The sequence below is a fragment of the Heterodontus francisci genome, chromosome 25 (assembly GCF_036365525.1).
Source record: "Heterodontus francisci isolate sHetFra1 chromosome 25, sHetFra1.hap1, whole genome shotgun sequence".
Classification (NCBI taxonomy): Eukaryota; Metazoa; Chordata; class Chondrichthyes; order Heterodontiformes; family Heterodontidae; genus Heterodontus; species Heterodontus francisci.
Window position 1 is genome coordinate 75,529,879 of NC_090395.1, and position 19,925 is coordinate 75,549,803.

The 19,925-nt window shown below is 44.4% G+C and overlaps 1 protein-coding gene across 7 annotated transcripts in view; it reads left to right on the forward strand.

The window, feature by feature from the left end:
• tfeb (transcription factor EB) overlaps nucleotides 1-19,925 on the forward strand; it is a 241,671-nt gene that overhangs the window by 162,219 nt on the left and 59,527 nt on the right. The window contains exon 1 of one of the 7 annotated variants that reach the window (XM_068057544.1): nucleotides 611-631. The exons of the other annotated variants lie outside the window; for them this stretch is intronic. The gene's annotated coding sequence lies outside the window, so the exon portion shown is untranslated. Of the gene's footprint in view, nucleotides 1-610; nucleotides 632-19,925 lie in introns of those variants that run through there. 7 annotated transcript variants of the gene reach the window in all.

The following is a 19,925-nucleotide window of genomic DNA, read 5'->3' on the forward strand; positions in this document are numbered from 1 at the left end:
GGGCCAGAAACTATTTGGTGCTCGATGCCATTTGGAGATTCTCGCTGTTTCACAGAAGCTGAATTCCAATCAAGCCCCCATTGATTTATTCCTTAAATTTAATATTTTTACTTGACTGTCTATCCCTGACTCCAAGCCCCGTTCTCTTACTCTCAGCAAATGTTCTTGTCTATTTTACCCATTTGACAATGGTCGGTACTCCTATGCACTCTTGAAATATACAAACCTGCTCACACTTCCTTCTCCCTTTGTATTCAGAACTTTCTCCGACTGTAACATATTTCCCAAGATTTCAAAACTGTGAAATTCCTTATATTCCTTCCGAGTACAATTTACAGGTATTTGAAACGCAAACTCAACGTTATCTAATTGACTCATACTGAAGAAAAGAAAAACTTAATTTCTACTTAGATTTCACATCCTTAGGACGTCTCAGCAAATGAAGTACTTTTGAACTGTAATCTTGTTGTAATGTGGGAAATACAGCAGCCAGTTTGCACAAAGCAAGATCCCACAAACAGCAATGTGTGAGTGAGCAGATAAACCTGTTTTAGGGATGTTGGCTGAAGGATAAATATTGGCCAGGAGAACACCCCTTGGTCTTCTTCGAAATAGTTACAGAGGATTCATGGTGAGAACATCAGAGGCAAATTCTGTTCTTGCGTCACAGTCAGGAGTCACTGGACAGTGAGCAGGGGTGACACCCCTGGCTGCTTTGGTTTCCCCTTCATTCTTAGCCCACTGGTACTGAGGGTAATTAGAGCAGCTAACACAGCACCGGGTGGGGATACCATTTGGCTTCTTCCTAATAGTACGATTCAGTGCTACCCTGAATTTACTAATTGTGCTATTGCTGGACTGGTGAGTCTCACTTTAAAAGAAATAACTCAGGATGTGAATATCGCTGGCAAGGCTGACATTTATTGCCCATCCGTAGTTGCCCCTTGCGAATGTGGTGGTGAGCTGTCTTCTTGAACTGCTGCAGCCCATGTGGTGAAAGCACACCCACAGTGCTGTTAGAGAGGGAGTTCCAGGATTATGATCTAGTGATGATGAAAAACTTGAGAGATTATTCACTCCTTTGGTGAATAAGCATAAGAGTTGAAAACTTCAACGGAAGACAGTGTGTGCTGTTCACAGTGAGGTCTGTATCTGGGCATTTATTTACTCTCTGACCATGTGTTTGGATGTTCTGGAGCAGCTCAATAGGGTGGAAGCTGATAAAACATTGCAGCAGCTATCCAATGCTGCAATGTTAACCTAAGTGCAAACAGAGAACTCGGAAATGTACAGCAGACCAAGCAGCATCTGAAAGAGGAAGATAGTTGAATAATTTAGGTGGGTCTTAAAGTGCCATTCATCATGAATTAACAAGAGTTTGAAATGTTGAAGAGAGCTATCATTTGCAACTCCTCAGATACTGAACAGTCCATGTCCATAGGCAGCAATACTTGGACAATATCCAGGCTTGGGCTGATAAGTGGCAAGTAATATTCGGGCCACACAAGTGCCAGGCAATGACCATCTCCAACAAGAGAGAATCTAACCATCTCCCCTGGACATTCAATGGCATTACAATTGCTGAATCCCCCACTATCAACATCCTTGGGGTTACCATTGACCAGAAACTGAACTGGAGCAGCCACATAAATAATGTGGCTACAAGAGCAGGTCAGAGGCTGGGAATTCTGCAGTGAGTAACTCACCCCCTGACTCCCCAAAGCCTGTCCACCATCTACAAGGCACAAGTCAGGAGTGTGATTTTTTTTTAATTCATTCATGGGATGTGGGCGTCACTGGCGATGCCAGCATTTATTGCCCATCCCTAATTGCCCTTGAGAAGGTGGTGGTGAGCTGCCTTCTTGAACCGCTGCAGTCCATGTGAGATAGGTACACCCGTAGTGCTGTTAGGATGGGAGTTCCAGGATTTTGACCCAGCGACAGTGAAGGAACGGCGATTATAATTCCAAGTCAGGATGGTGTGTGACTTGGACCGAGACTTGCAGGTGGTGATGTTCCCATGCATCTGCTGCTCTTGTCCTTCGAGGTGGTAGAGGTCGTGGGTTTGGAAGGTGCTGTCAAAGGAGCCTTGGTGCATTGCTGCAGTGCATCTTGTAGATGGTATACACTGCTGCCACTGTCGGTGGTGGAGGGAGTGAATGTTTGTGGATGGTGTGCCAATCAAGCGGGTTGTTTTGTTCTGGATGGTGTCGAGCTTCTGGAGTGTTGTTGGAGCTGTACTCATCCAGGCAAGTGGAGAGTATTCCATCACACTCCTGACTTGTGCCTTGTAGATGGTGGACAGGCTTTGGGGAGTCAGGCGATGAGTTACTCGCCGCAGGATTCCTAGCCTCTGACCTGCTCTTGTAGCCACGGTATTTATATGGCTACTCCAGTTCAGTTTCTGGTCAATGGTAGCCCCTAGGAAGTTGATTGTCGGGGATTCAGCGATCGTAATGCCATTGAATGTCAAGAGGAGATGGTTAGATTCTGTCTTGTTGGAGATGGTCATTGCCTGGCACTTGTGTGGCGCAAATGTTACTTGCCACTTATCAGCCCAAGCCTGGATATTGTCCATGTCTTGCTGCATTTCTACACGGACTGCTTCAGTATTTGAGGAGTCGCGAATGGTGCTGAACATTGTGCAATCATCAACAAACATCCCCACTTCTGACCTTATGATTGAAGGAAGGTCATTGATGAAGCAGCTGAAGATGGTTGGGCCGAGGACACTACCCTGAGGAACTCGTGCAGTGATGTCCTGGAGCTCAGATGGTTGACCTCCAACAACCACAACCATCTTCCTTTGCGCTTGGTATGACTCCAACCAGCAGAGTGTTTTCCCTCTGATTCCCATTGACTCCAGTTTTGCTAGGGCTCCTTGATGCCATACCCGGTCAAATGCTGCCTTGATGTCAAGGGCAGTTACTCTCACCTCACCTCTTGAGTTCAGTTCTTTTGTCCATGTTTCAACCAAGGCTGTAATGAGGTCAGGAGCTGAGTGGCCCTGGCGGAACCCAAACTGAGTGTCACTGAGCAGGTTATTGCTAAGCAAGTGCTGCTTGATAGCACTGTTGATGACACCTTCCATCACTTTACTGATGATTGAGAGTAGAATGATGGGGCGGTAATTGGCCGGGTTGGACTTGTCCTGCTTTTTGTATACAGGACATACCTGGGCAATTTTCCACATTGCAGGGTAGATGCCAGTGTTGTAGCTGTACTGGAACAGCTTGGATAGGGGTGCGGCAAGTTCTGGAGCACAGGTCTTCAGTACTATTGCTGGAATATCGTCAGGGCCCATAGCTTTTGCAGTATCCAGTGCCTTCAATTGTTTCTTGATATCACGTGGAGTGAATCGAATTGGCTGAAGTCTGGCATCTGTAATGCTGAGGACTTCAGGAGGAGGCCGAGATGGATCATCAACTTGGCACTTCTGGCTGAAGATTGTTGCAAATGCTTCCACCTTATCTTTCGCACTGATGTGCTGGGCACCCCCATCATTGAAGATGGGGATAATTATGAAGCCACCTCCTCCAGTTAGTTGTTTAATTGTGCACCACCATTCACGACTGGATGTGGCAGGACTGCAGAGCTCAGATCTGATCCGTTGGTTATGGGATCGCTTAGCTGTCTATTGCATGCTGCTTATGCAGTTTGGCATGCAGATAGTCCTGTGTTGTAGCTTCACCAGGTTGACACCTCATTCTGAGGTATGCCTGGTGCTGCTCCTGGCATGCCCTCCTGCATTCAGCATTGAACCAGGGTTGGTCTCCTGGCTTGGTGGTAATGGTAGAGTGGGGGATATGCCGGGCCATGAGGTTACAGATTGTGGTTGAATACAATTCTGCTGCTGCTGATGGCCCACAACGCCTCATGGATGCCCAGTTTTGCATTGCTAGATCTGTTCGAAATCCATCCCATTTAGCAAGGCAATAATGCCACACAACACAATGGACGGTATCCTCAATATGAAGGCGGGACTTCATTTCCACAAGGACTGTGCGGTGGCCACTCCTACCAATACTTTCATGGACAGAAGCATCTGCGGCAGGCAGATTGGTGAGGACGAGGTCAAGTATGTTCTTCTCTCGTGTTGGTTCCCTCACCACCTGCCGCAGACCCAGTCTAGCAGCTATGTCCGTTAGTACTTGGCCAGCTCGGTCAGTAGTGGTGCTACCGAGCCACTCTTGGTGATGGACATTGAAGTCCCCCACCCAGAGTACATTTTGTGCCCTCGCCACCCTCAATGCTTCCTCCAAGTGGTGTTCAACATGGAGGAGTACTGAGTCATCAGCTGAAGGAGGGCGGTAGGTGGTAATCAGCAGGAGGTTACCTTGCCCATGTTTGATCTGATGCCATGAGACTTCATGGGGTCCGGAGTCGATGTTGAGGACTCCCAGCGTAACTCCCTCCCTACTGTAGACCACTGTCCCGCCACCTCTGCTGAGTCTGTCCTGCTGGTAGGACAGGACATACCCGGGCCTAGTGATTGCAGTGTCTGGGACATTGTCTGTAAGGTATGATTCCGTGAGTATGACTATGTCAGCCTGTTGCTTGACTAGTCTGTGGGACAGCTCTCCCATCTTTGGCACAAGCTCCCAGAAGTTAGTAAGGAGGACTTTGCAGGGTCGACAGGGCAGGGTTTGCCGTTGTTGTTTCCGGTGCCTAGGTCTATGCCGGTTGGTCTGTCCGGTTTCATTCCTTTTTTTATTGACATCGTAGCGGTTAGGTACAACTGAGTGGCTTGCTAGGCCATTTCAGAGGGCATGTAAGAGTTAACCACATTGCTGTGGGTCTGGAGTCACATGTAGGCCAGTCCAGGTAAGGACAGCAGATTTCCTTCCCTAAAGGGCATTAGTGAACCAGATGGGTTTTTACAACAATCGACAATGGTTTCTTGGCCATCATTAGACTAGCTTTTAATTCCAGATTTATTAATTAAATTCAAATTCCACCTTCTGCTGTGGTGGGATTCGAACCCATGTCTCCAGATCAATACCCTGGGTCTCTGGGTTACTAGTCCAGTGATAATACCTCTGCACCACCGCCTACCCTGATGGAATACTCTCCACTTGCCTGGATGGGGGCAGCTCCAACAACATTCAAGAAGCTCAACACCATCCAGGACAAAGCACCCTGCTTGATTGGCACCCCATCCACAAACATTCACTCCCTCCACCAGCGACGCACAGTGGCAGCAGTGTGTACCATCTACAAACTGCACTGCAGCAACTCACCAAGGCTCCTCAGACAACACTTTCCAAACCTGCTACCTCTACAAACTAGAAGGACAAGGGCAGCAGATGATTGGGAACATCACCACCTGCAAGTTCCCTCCAAGTTACACACCATCCTGACTTGGAAATATATTGTGGTCCCTTCACTGTCGCTGGGTCAAAATCCTGGAACTCCCTTCCTAACAGCACTGTGGGTGTAACTGCACCACATGAACTGCAGCAGTTCAATAAGGCAGCTCACCACCACCTTCTCAATTAGGCAATTAGGGATGGTCAATAAATGCTGGCCTGGCCAGCGATGCCCACATCCCAACAATGAATAAAAGAAATGTACTGTACCCAACAGAATGGTTTCCTCAGACAGGGAATTGAGGATTACAGACGCAAAATTCTAAATGGGGAAAGAGTTGATCCAGAAATGATGAGGCAACGACATCAGGAGAATGCAGCAGGGGAAGGCGTCTCAGGTCAGCAGTGGAAGGGGTGATGTTTTTGCTGCCGTTGGCATTGGACTCGACTGGGGTAGAATAGGAAGCCAAGACAACAAGAGTGAAATGAGAAATAAAAACAGAAAATGCTGGAAATACTCAAAAGGTTCGGCAGCATCTGTGGGGAGAGAAACAGAGTTAATGTTTCAGGTTGATGACCCGTCATTGAGTGAAATGAGAACGGGAGGGGGACATTGGTATGGAGAGCACCAGTGATGGACAGAAAGGTGATAGTGAATTGGTCAAGTAGGTCGCTTGAACTGTGCTACATCTTCCCATTATAGTGACCACCTGGTCCTTGAGAAATGAATACTGTTTCCTAGCTTGAAGAAAGTGTGTGTGAGCTGCTGTCCTGTGTAGAGAGGGTGTTTGGGTCCTGGATAACACTGTGCAGGGAATTTAATGGTGGACATTGTATCTACTGAGGTTGCAGGGAAAGGGCCTGATTGCAATCTGTACTGCTGTCTGACTGTGTCAGGAATAACTGCAAAATCAATGCCATGCATTCATGTTCTCTGTTCTGAGTTAATACTTCAAACCAAATCTTCACCTATTATGAAAAGTTATTTAAAACTGTTACAGACACCATTATACACAGATGCACTGAGGAAATTTGCCAGTGACTCCTTTCAAAGGTGGGGTCAGAAAAATTAAGCAGATGGATTGATGAATTATACATGGAAATTAACGCAGATCGATGCAAGACAACAGATATTGAGATACACACACACATAATGGATGTCTGTTAATGGATAAAGGCAGAAAATAAATGTATTTAAATAGGATAATTCACTGAAAGTATCAAGTCAATTATGATGTAGCAGTCAAGGTGAAACATCATGTGCTGGGTTACAGTTCTGAGGTGTTTGAGTATAAAAGCCAAAATAATTTATTTTAACCGTGTGTAACTCATTAGTCAAGCCATGTTGGAAGTTTTGTATTCTGATTTGGGCTCTCTGCCATTGATTCATTGAAGAAGTTGCAAGACGTGTCTCTGTTATATGGAGAAGCTGACTAGAGCAATGCAACCCAGATTTTAAATGCTGGATAGTATCGATTTTATTTATTTTTATTATTGGGATGAGCAGAACTCCACCAAGAGCAAATGAGTTAAATAAGGTTGAGGTGTGGAAGGGGGAAAGAAAAAAATACATTTCTGTAGCACCTTTCATGTTCTTGGGATGTCCCAAAATGCTTTGCAGCTAACTAAATACTTCTGAAGTGTAGTGACTGTTGTAATATAGGAAATGCTGCAGACAATTTGCACACAGCAAAATCTCACAAACAGCAATGTGATAAATGACGAGATAATCTGTTTTACTGACGTTTTTGAGAGATACATATTGGCTCAGACTTTGGGGAGAACGTCCCTGCTCTTCTTGGAAAATGTGTCATGGGATTGTTTACATCCACCTGAGAGAGCAGACAGGGCCCCAGTTTAACATCTCATCCAAAAGACAGCACCTCCGACAGTGCAGCACTCCCTCAGTACTTTAATAGTGCTTTATCACCTCTGTCGTAAACATCCCATCAACCCCACATAACAACTATTTTGAAGTTCAGTCGGCATTAGGTCAGGGATTGTTGCAGCCATTTTGGTCACAGTAAAGTACCATAAACAACAATCAGATGAATGACCAATTAATGTAGTTTTTGGTGGTGTTGGTTGAGGGATGAGTGCACCGGGACACTGAGGAGAACTCTTTGAGTAGTGCTGTGGGAGCTTTGACATCAGTTAAAACAGGCAGACTGGGCATTAATTTTACAGCTCATCTGACAATGTGGCACTCCCTCAATACCGCACTGAAGTCTCAGGCTTGATTTTTCATGCTCAAGTCCTGGAGTGAGATGTAAAACCACAACCTTCTGACTCAGAGATGAAAGTGCTACCCTCTAAGTCATGTCTGACACATGTGGGGTTAGAAAGTAATATTTATTTCCATTTATTGTGGTCTGTTAGTTGATGGTCAGTGTCTGTGTTTTGCCAGGTGACCTTTTGGGAATGAATGGAAGGGTAGGCTAGGGAGTGATGTGCTCCTGGCCCATTTGTTCATACCTCCTGATGGGTTGGCCGGAAACATCACCTGGAGAATATTGTCAACTTGATTTTGCTAGATTTTTATGAAACAATCTGTTTTCGTAGAGTGTTTGCAAATTAAGTTGCCACTTGGCCTGTTTTGGGTTGGACAATCTGGTTTTGGAAACAGAATGCTTATTCCCGTGCCTCGTAATGCGGAGCTGAAAGAATCACAGTTTCTTGATCAGTTTTAATCAACGCTGTGGACCTGCTTCCAAACCCTGACACATGGCAAACTTGGCAAAGGGCTTGACAATTCTACGCTCGACTTTATAACATTCCCTTTATCACCACCATGGGGAATGGGGTAAGCTAAGACTTTTGATTGAAAAGCTAAATAATCTTTAGTGTGGAAAACACTTGCTAAAGAGATTAAAACAAGAAGTGAGGACTGTGGGTAAATGCTGATTTCCAAAAACACTGCTTACACAACGCTTCAGAGTTCTGCATGAATACGGCACTGTTCCCGCAACACATCTCAATTCTACTTGTCTTTCACAGCATGCGGACATGCCACAGTTAGGGCGCTGGTGCGAAGGCCTGGGGTTAGTTGCCTTTGTCATTTCCAGGCACAATGACTGCACTGTTCTGGTACTGATCTGTATGCTGAGTGCTGCCTCCTTATCCTTCATCTGTAGCAAACATCCAGTGTGCTGTAAGTTTCAAGCTCCTGCTGGGTTATTCTAATCGCCCTGACTTCTATGGATTTCATAGAATCATACAGAACAGAAGGAGGCCATTTGGCCCATCGTGTCTGTGCCAGCTCTTTGAAAGAGCTATCCAATTCGTCCCATTCCCCTGCTCTTTCCCCATAGCCCTGCAAATCTTCACTTTTCAAATACTTATCCTATTTTGGGCGGCACAGTGGCGCAGTGGTTAGCACCGCCGCCTCACAGCTCCAGCGACCCGGGTTCAATTCTGGGTACTGCCTGTGTGGAGTTTGCAAGTTCTCCCTGTGTCTGCATGGGTTTCCTCCGGGTTCTCCGGTTTCCTCCCACAGCCAAAAGACTTGCAGGTTGATAGGTAAATTGGCCATTATAAATTGCCCCTAGTATAGGTAGGTGGTAGGGAATATAGGGGCAGGTGAGGATGTGGTAGGAATATGGGATTAGTGTAGGATTAGTATAAATGGGTGGTTAATGGTCGGCACAGACTCGGTGGGCCGAAGGGCCTGTTTCAGTGCTGTATCTCTAAATCTAAATTCTCTTTTGAAAATTATTATTGAATCTGCTTCCACTGTCCTTTCAGGCAGCGCATTCCAGATCACAACAACTCACTGAGTAAAAAAAAATTCTCCTCATTTCCCCCTTTAGTTCTTTTGCCAATCACCTTAAATCTGTGTCCTATGGTTACTAACCCTCCTGCCGCTGGAAACGGTTTCTCCTTCTTTATTCCAACAACACCCTTCATGACTTTGAACACCTCTATCAAATCTCCCCTTAACCTTCTCTGCTCTAAGGTGAACAATCCCAGCTTCTCCCAGTCTCTCCATGTAACTGAAGTCCCCCATTCCTGGTACAATTCTGGTGTGGTGCCCAGAATACTCCAGCTGAGATCTACTAACCAGTATTTTGTAAAGGTTTAACATATATTCCTTGCTGTTGTCCAGTAAACCTAAATGAACAGTCACTTGGACAGATATGGATAATTAAAGGAAAGTCAGCATGGATTTGTTAAAGGCAAATCATATTTAACGAACTTGATTGTGTTTTTTGATGAGGTAACAGAGGGTTGATGAGGGTAATGTGGTGTGGTGTGGTGTAAATGGACTTCTAAAAGACGTTTAATAAAGTGTCACATAACAGGCTTGTCAGCAATGTTAAAGGCCATGGAATAAAAGGGACAGTAACCGCATGGATACGAAGTGGCTGAGTGACAGGAACCAGAGAGTAGTGGTGAATAGTTGTGTTATGGACCCGGAGGAAGGTATTTAGTGGTACTCTACAGGGTAGGTATTAGGACCACTGCCTTTGTTAATATATATTAATGACCTAGACTTGGGTGTGCAGGGAACAATTTCAAAATTTGCAGATGACACTAAACTTGGAAGTATTGTGAAGTGTGAGGAGGATGGTGATAAACTTCAAAAGGAAATAGACAGGCTGGTGGAGTGGGTGGACACGTGGCAGATAACATTTAATGCAGAGAAGTGTGAAATGATTAATTTTGGTCGGAAGAACGAGGAGAGGCAATATAAAATAAAGGATACAATTCTAAAAGGGGTGCAGGAGCTGTGCACAAATCATTGAAGGTTGCAGGGCAGTTTGAGAGCGGTTAATCATTGTTGTTAGTCCATTGAAAGGAGGATGATATCTGCCAAGTTTCATGAGTTATTCATGATTCATGATCAGGTGACTCAAGCCCATTCCTGGAGCTACAGGTCTTTGTGCAGAGAGGACGAGTGTTGCCCTGAGGGAGGGAGGTTCTGGAACTTGGTCCTGGTCTCTCTCCTTCCACTGTCCATGCTTCTCTGCAGCAGAGTTTATGTGGTCAGTTTCTGACTGTGTTGTGAAAGTGGTTAATAAAGCATATTGGATCCTGGGCTTTATAAGAAGAGGCGTAGAGGACAAAGGCAAGGATGTTATGGTGAGCTTTTAGAAAACACTAGTTCAGTCTGCAAATGCGACATGAAGCCCTGTGACATTGATCACAAGTCATGGGAGTCAGTTGCCAGCGATCGCCAGAGCTGGCGGGCAGCCATAAAGGCGGGGCTAAAGAGTGGCGAGTCGAAGAGACTTAGCAGTTGGCAGGAAAAAAGACAGAAGCGCAAGGAGAGAGCCAACTGTGTAACAGCCCGACAACTAATTTTATCTGCAGCACCTGTGGAAGAGTCTGTCACTCTAGAATTGGCCTTTATAGCCACTCCAGGCGCTACTTCACAAACCACTGACCACCTCCAAGCGCTTACCCATTGTCTCTCGAGACAAGGAAGCCAACGAAGAAGTTCAGTCTTAACTGGAGTATTGTGTCCAATTCTGGGCACCACGCATTAGGAAGGATGTGAAGGCATTGGAGAGAGTGCAGAAAAGATTCATGAGAATGGTTCCGGGGATGAGGAACTTCAGTTACGTGGATAGATTGGAGAGGCTGGGGCTGTTCTCCTTGGAGAAGAGAAGGTTGAGAGGAGATTTGATAGAGGTGAGGGTCTGAGGGGTCTGGTGGATTCCCATTGGTGGAAGGGTTGAGAACCAGAGACACTGATTTAAGGTGATTGGCAGAAGAACCAGAGGTGACATGAGGAAAAACTTTTTTTATGCAGCAAGTGGTTAGGATCTGGAATGCACTGCCTGAGAGTGTGGTGGAGGCAGATTCAATTGAGGTTTTCAGAAACAAATTAGATAATTAACTGAAGAGGAAAAATTTAAAGGGCTATAGGGAAAGGGCAGGGAAGTGGGACACGTTGAGTTGCTCTTGCAGAGAGCCAGCACAGACACGATGGGCTGAATGGCCTCCAATGCTGTAACCATTCTGTGATTCTATAATAAAGCTCAGGATCTTATATACACTTTTTAAAACAGACTTGTGAACTTATCCTTCCATCTTGTGTATGCAGACTCCCAATCTCTGTTCCTGCACATACTTTAATATTTTATCATTTAGTTTTTATTGCCTCTACAGTCTTGCTACCAAAATCCATCTTTTGCCATTTGTTCCCTCTCCCCTGTACTTCGAAATGGGAATAGAATGTCGAGAGTTCAGAGCCATATATCTTCATAGTTTCCTTCCTTTCCTCCTGCACTGTTTCCAGTTCAGTCTGGAGCAGGAGCTAAATTCCAAAGGCCTTTGAAAGTTGAAGCCACGTTTTTCCTCTTCTCCATCCTTTGAAATGTTCGAAGTGAGATTTTTGCTCCCTGGTGTACAGAGCCATTGATTTAGGAAGATGCCCGGTTCCGTCCCTGGATGGTGTGAGTTTGCTTATTTGAGTTACTATGATGCTTTACTGCTGCACTATGGCTGCAGCAGTCCTGGTTCTGGTGACTGATTGATATCCTGCTGGAAAAGAAAGGATTTGCATTTATATCATGCCTTATGATGTCACTGAAATTTCCCAAAGTGTTCCACATACAGAATTACTTTTGAAAGTGCAGCCGTGCAGCTTTATGGAGAGAAGAGGAGTGGGAAGGGGAAGGTAGAGGAAGGGAATGGGAGAGGGATGGGAGAGGAAGAAGGGACAGGAAGGGGATGGGGAGAAGGGGAAGGAGAAACTCTTTCATCTGATTGGTTTGGGCTGTCCAGAGGCGAAAGGGGCGTTGGGTAAATTTGACAATTTAGCATTCCCAGTGCTGGGCTTCACTTTAGGGAATCTCTATTGGGAAGATGGGAATTACTGGATGAGAAAAGACCAGAGGCCATAAGGTTTACCAACAAGCATCCTGGTAGTCACATGATGCAACAATAATGGAGTCATTGACTAATCGCAGCAATTAATCTCTATCAATTAGTCGGGAATTAGGGACTAAGATGATGTCAACTTCCAATTTTCAACCTGTTAATTTTAAAGCAGTGACTGTTACTGTAAGAAAATGCGACAATGTATGTACAGAAAGATCCCACAAACAATAATGAGATGAATAACCAGTTAACCTGCTTTTAATGTTTGGTTTGGTTGGGTGTGGAATGTTGGTCAGGACAATGGGAGAACTCCCTGCTCTTCTTTGAATTTTTAACTTTTACCTGAAGCATCAGAATACGCAGACAAGACCTCGGTTTGATGTCCCTTCCAAAAGGCAGCATTTCCTCAATCGGGTACTGGACTGCCAGCCCGGGGATCATGCACGCGGATTTGAGCCAATGACCACCTGACTCCGAGATGAGAGCCCTACCAGCTGAGTTGACCTGACTCATGTGCAATGATGCTTTAAACAAGGAGAAACAGTTTCCTGGTGACAGGAGGGTTGGATACCAGAGGGCACAGATTTAACGTATTTGACAAATGAGTCAGATGAGGAGAAATTTTGTTGGTGTGAGTTGTGATCTGGAACGCGCTGCCTGAAAGGGCAGTGGAAGCAGATTCAATAGTAACTTTCAAAAGGAAATTGGATAAACACTTGCAACGTTGGAGGAAAAGAGCAGATGGGTGGGACTAATGGAATAACTCTTTCAAAGAGCCTGGACAGGCTGAATGGGCTCCTTCTGTGCTGTATGATTCTATGATTCGATGTTGGGTGATGATAGGAATTAGTTTTGGTTGATAATAGCCTCCTGACTCTCTCTCAGTCTATATGCTAACTTGTGAACCAACAGATCAATGAGGTCTTCAATGACTTCTGAACCCCCCAAATTTTTGTCTCAACCTTTTAATTGCGCTGGTGTTCATTATATTGAACTGATCATTGTGAATCCTGGATGAAGCAGGACTTCATTAGAACTTACACCCAGTAGTAACATGCATTAGATTTGAATGAAAGACATTCATGAGTTGCTTTGTGATGAATCGTCTCTGAATATCTGTTGGAATCAGTGTGCGTGAAGAAGAACCCAATTTTTAATTGATACTGGGCCAACTGAAACTGAATTCACTATGTACGCACTGATGTACGCTATGTATTCACTATGTACGCACTGAGCTCCACATCTGCATTGCCTTCTTCTATGCTACATGCATTTATTTATTGATTTATTGTTATTTCTCCTCTGTGCTTTCCTCACGTTTTCCTCCAAAACTCCAAATCCTTCATCCTACTTGCACTTCCTTCTCCCTGCAAACTCATGGTGTTGAAATCCAAACTCATCGCTCCTTCTCTTACTCTAATTCATTCATTCTCGGGACATCAAAACTAAGGAACTGCTCACCTGCCTGGTCTTTCCCTGCTCCTGCAACCTAATGACATTTAAAACCCATAATTGTTGTCATTTAATCTCTACTGACCATTTTACATTACTCAGCCTTGCTCATTAATAATGTGCTATTGAACTAGTCAAATGCTGAAGAATAAGATCATCCATTCAGCTGCCTCTGCTACTATCCCCCAGGCCCTCTCCCTTGTCCTAACCCTGAAGCCGTGACTCTCTCTGTAGCTTCTCTCCCATCTGGAATGCGCGGCGGTGGAAGCAGATTCAATAATAACTTGCGAGAGGGAATTAGATAAGTAACTGAAGTAGAAACATTTGCAGGGCTATGGGGAAAGAGCAGAAGACATTGGACTAATTGGATAGATCTTTTAAAGAGCCAGCACAGGCATGATGGGCTGAATGGCCACTTTCTGTGTTGTACAGTTCTACAAGCTCCCTTCAAAGCTCTCTGAGCTTGTCTCCACCTCCTGTTTCCTTGACCCTATTCCAACTAAACTGCAGACCGCTCAACTTCCCATCCCGACCCTCATGCTAACTGACATTGTAAGCAGTTCCCTATCCTCAGGAACTGCTCCCTCCCCTTTCAATACCACTATCATAAGTCCTTCCCAGCTTAAATAATCCAGACTCTATCCTGGCAATTGGTGTTCAATCTACAACTTTCCTTTTCTGTCCAAAGTCCTTGAACATGGTATCCATAAGAATGTAAGAAATAGGAGCAGCAGTTGGCCATTTAGCCCTTCGAGCCTGCTGCACCATTCTTTGACATTAACTCCCTTTCCTGCTCTATCCCCATATCCCTTTATTCCCTAAGTGTCCAAAAATCTAATAATCTCAGCCTTGAATATACCATGTTGAATATCCCAAATTCAAACACCCATCTTTCCTCAATTCTCTCTCTGAATTTCTTGAACTAGGAAGAAGGATAAGTTTGGCACGTTTCGGGAACCTTGGATAATGCGGGATATTGTGAGCCCAGTCAAAAAGAAAAAGGAAGCATTCATAAGGGCTGGAAGGCTAGGAACAGACGAATCCCTTGAGGAATATAAAGACAGTAGGAGGGAACTTAAGCAAGGAGTCAGGAGGGCGAAAAGGGGTTATGAGAAGTCATTGGCAAACAGGATTAAGGAAAATCCCAAGGCTTTTTAAAGAGCAAGAGGGTAACTAGGGAAAGGGTTGGCCCACTCAAGGACAGAGAAGGGAATCTATGTGTGGAGCCAGAGGAAATGGACAAGGTACGAAATGAGTACTTTGCATCAGTATTCACCAAAGAGAAGGACTTGGTGGATGATGAGCCTAGGGAAGAGAGTGTAGTTAGTTTCAGTCATCTCATTATCAAAAAGGAGGAGGTGTTGGGTGTCTTGCAAAGCATTAAGGTAGATAAGTGCCCAGGGCCTGATGGGATCTACCCCAGAATACTGAGGGAGGCAAGGGAAGAAATTGCTGGGGCCTTAACAGAAATCTTTGCATCCTCATTGGCTACAGGTGAGGTCCTAGAGGACTGGAGAATAGCCAATGTTGTTCCTTTGTTTAAGAATGGTAGCGAGGATAATCCAGGAAATTATAGGCCGGTGAGCCTTACGTCAGTGGTAGGGAAATTATTAGAGAGGATTCTTCGGGACAGGATTTACTCCCATTTGGAAACAAATGAACTTATTAGCGAGAGGCAGCATGGTTTTGTGAAGGGGAGGTCGTGTCTCACTAATTTGATTGAGTTTTTTGAGGAAGTGACGAAGATGATTGATGAAGGAAGGGCAGTGGATGTTATCTATATGGACTTCAGTAAAGCCTTTGACAAGGTCCCTCATGGCAGACTGGTACAAAAGGTGAAGTCACATGGGATCAGAGGTGAGCTGGCAAGATGGATACAGAACTGGCATGGTCATAGAAGACAGAGGGTATCAGTGGAAGGGTGCTTTTCTGAATGGAGGGATGTGACTAGTGGTGTTCCGCAGGGATCAGTGCTGGGACCTTTGCTGTTTGTAGTATATATAAATGATTTGGAGGAAAATGTAGCTGGTCTGATTAGTAAGTTTGCGGATGACACAAAGGTTGGAGGAGTTGCGGACAGTGATGAGGATTGTCAGAGGATACAGCAGGATATAGATCGGTTGGAGACTTGGGCGGAGAAATGGCAGATGGAGTTTAATCCGGACAAATGTGAGGTAATTCATTTTGGAAGGTCTAATGCAGGTGGGAAGTATACAGTAAATGGCAGAACCCTTAGGAGTATTGACAGGCAGAGAGATCTGGGCGTACAGGTCCACAGGTCACTGAAAGTGGCAACACAGGTGGATAAGGTAGTCAAGAAGGCATACGGCATGCTTGCCTTCATCGGTCGGGGCATAGAGTATAAAAATTGGCGAGTCATGCTGCAGCTGTACAGAAGTTTGGTTAGGCCACACTTAGAATATTGCGTGCAATTCTGGTCGCCACACTACCAGAAGGACGTGGAGGCTTTGGAAAGGGTACAGAAGAGGTTTACCAGGATGTTGTCTGGTCTGGAGGGCATTAGCTATGAGGAGAGGTTGGATAAACGTGGATTGTTTTCACTGGAATGACGGAGGTAGAGGGGCGACATGATTGAGGTTTACAAAGTTATGAGCGGCATGGACAGAGTGGATAGTCAGAAGCTTTTTCCCAGGGTGGAAGAATCAGTTACTAGGGGGCATAGGTTTAAGGTGTGAGGGGCAAAGTTTAGAGGGGATGTGCGAGGCAAGTTTTTTACACAAAGGGTGGTGAGAGCCTGGAACTTGCTGCCAGGGGAGGTGGTGGAAGCAGGTACGATAGCGACGTTTAAGAGGCATCTTGACAAATATATGAATAGGAAGGGAATAGAGGGATATGGGCCCCGGAAGTGCTGAAGGTTTTAGTTTAGGCAGGCGTCAAGATCAGCGTAGGCTTGGAGGGCCGAATGGCCTGTTCCTGTGCTGTACTGTTCTTTGTTCTTTGTAGGTTTCTGCCTTTGACAGCGTCAAAAAGGGCTTAACCAAAGTCACAAACAATATTCTCTGTGAGTCTGACTGTGATGTATTATCTCTCCTTGGATCTCTCAGCAGTCTTTGACACACTAAAAGTGCTGTGGGATGTTTTATGTTAAGGGTGATATATCAATGCAAGTTTTGAAGATGATGAAGACGTGAAGAATATGGTCAAGAAATAAAACACATTCATGATGCAAATGTAACATATGAGCATATGAATTAGGAGCAGGAGTAGGCCACTCAGCCGCTCAAGCCTGCTCCGCCATTCAATGAGTTCATGGCTGAACTGATTTCTCCACATTCCCACCTACCCCCAATAACCTTTCACCCCCTTGCTTATCAAGAATCTATCTACCTCTGCCTTAAACATATTCAAAGAGTCTGCTTCCACCACTTTCTGAGGAAGAGAATTCCAAAGACTCACGACCCTCAGAGAGAAAAATTTCTTCTCATCTCTGTCTTAAATGGGTGACCCCTTATTTTTAAACAGTGACCCCCAGTTCTAGATTCTCCCACAAGGGGAAACATCCTTTCCACATCCACCCTGTTAAGACCCCTCAGGATCTTATATGTTTCAATCAAGTTACCTCTTACTCTTCTAAATTCCAGTGGATTTAAGCACAGTCTGTCCGATCTTTCTTCATAAGACAGCCCGCCCATTCCAGGTATTAGTCGAGTAAACCTTCTCTGTACTGCCTCCAACGCATTTACATCCTTCCTTAAATAAGGAGACCAGCACTGTACACAGTACTCCAGATGTGGTCTCACCAATGCCCTGTATAGCTGAAGCATAACCTCCCCACTTTTGTATTCAATTCCCCTCGCATTAAACTATAACATTCTATTAGCTTTCCAAATTACATGCTGTACCTGCATACTAACCTTTTGCGATTCATGCACTCGGACACCCAGATCCCTCTGCATCTCAGAGCTCTGCAATCTCTCACCATTTAGATAATATGCTTCTTTTTTATTCTTCCTGCCAAAATGGACAATTCACACTTTCCCACATTATACTCCATCTGCCAGATGTTTGCCCACTCACTTAACCTATCTGTATCCCTTTGTCGCCTCCTTATTTCCTCTTCACAACTTACTTTCCTACCTATCTTTGTGTCATCAGCAAATTTAGCACCCATACCTTCAGTCCCATCATCTAAGTCATTTATATAAATTGTAAAAAGTTTAGACCCGAGCACAGATCCCTGTGGCTAACCATTCGTTACATCTTGCCAACCAGAAAATGACCCATTAATGCCTACTCTCTTTTTCCTGTTAGCTAACCAATCTTCTATCCATGGCGCAATATGTTTTCCCCTACACCATGAGCTTTTATTTTCTGCAATAACCTTTGATGTGGCATCTTACCAAATGCCTTCTGGAAATCTAAGTACAATACATCCACCGGTTCCCCATTATCCACAGAACATGTAACTCCCTCAAAGAACTCCAATAAATTGGTTGAACATGATTTCCCTTTCACAAAACCATGTTGACTCTGCCTGATTATCTTCACTTTTTCTAAATGTCCTACTGCAATGTCTTTAATAATAGCTTCTAACATTTTCCCTAAGACAGATGTTAAGCTAACAGGCCTGTAGTTTCCTGCTTTTTAAAACTAATGCATCAACTATCTCACTAGCCACTTCTTTTAACACCCTAGGATGAAGTCCATCAGGACCCGGGGACTTGTCAGCCGGCAGCTCCGACAATTTGTTCAGTATCACTTCCCTGGTGATTGTAATTTTCTTGAGTTCCTCCCTCCCTTCCATTTCCTGACTTACAGCTAATACTGGAATGTTACTTGTATCCTCAAAAGTGAAAATTGATGTAAAATATCTGTTCAGTTCATCTGCCATCTCCTTATTATCCATTATTAATTCCCCAGACTCACTTTCTATAGGACCACCGTTCACTTTGTTAACTGTTTTCTTTTTAAAATATCTATAGAAACTCTTATTATGTGTATTTATATTTCTAGCTCACTTTCTCTCACGCTCTAATTTTACCTTCCTTATCAATCTTTTAGTCATTCTTTGCTGTTATTTATATTCTGTCCAATCTTCTGACCTGCCTCCCATCATTGTGCAATGATCGGCTTTTTCTTTAAGTTTAATACTATCTTTAACTGTTTTAGTTAACCACGGCTGGCGGGTCCCACCCTTGGAATTTTTCTTTCTCATTGGAATGTATCTATTCTGTGTATTCTGAAATATCCCCTTAAATGTCTGCCACTGCATCGCTATTGACCTATCCCTTAACCTGATTTGCCAGTTTACTTTAGCTAGCTCTGCTTTCATGCCATCGTAATTGCCCTTATTTAAGTTTAAAATACTGGTCTTGGACCCACTCTTCTCTCCCGCAAACTGAATGTAAAATTCAATCATATTATGATTGTTGCAACCTAGAAGTGCCTTCACAATGAGGTCATTAATTAATCCTGTCTCGTTGCACAATACCAGGTCTAGTATAGCCTGCTCTCTGGTTGACTCCAGAATGTATTGTTCCAGGAAATTATCCCAAAAAATTTCTGTGTACTCCTCATCTAGACTACCTCGGCCCATCTGATTTTTCCAGTCTATATGTAGGTTAAAATCCCCCATGATTATCACTGTACCTTTCTGACAGTCTGCCATTATTTCTTCTTTATACCCCGTCCTACAGTGTGGTTACTGATAGGTGGCCTGAACACCACTCCCACATGTGACTTTGTGCCTTTATGATTTCTCATCTAATTTACCAATTCCACTTCACACCAGCTTTACTGACACAGCTATTTTGGTGTTAAGATAGGTCAGGAATTGCAGTGCTTAAGATTCCACATGTCAAAAATGGATCTAATTTGCCCCTTTAACTCTTAATATTGTATTGTGGTAGAGGAGAAAGATACCCTTAGAAGACGAGATACATCCCCATTATATTGACTGCAATATGGGCGTTAGTCAGCAAGTGTGACTCACTAAACAGGAACACAGGTGTCAGCTGTGTCTCAGTGGGTAGCACTCTCGCCTCTGAGGCAGAAGTTTGTGGGTTTGAGTCCTCCTCCAGACACTTGAGATCATAATCCAGTCCGACCCTGCAGTGCAATACTAAGAGAGATGGCTTGGATGAGATGTTATACCAAGGCTCCATCTGCCCTCTTAAGTGGATGTAAAAGATCCCACGGTGACTATTGGAAGAACTGCTGGGGAGTTCTCCCTGGTGTTCTGGCCAATATTCATCTCTCAACCAACATCGCTTCAAAAAACAGATTATTTATTTGATCATTATCACATTATTGTTGTTAGATTGCTGTTTGTGTGCATACTGGGGGCTGTATAATGGAGTACAGTGTGAGTGAGGA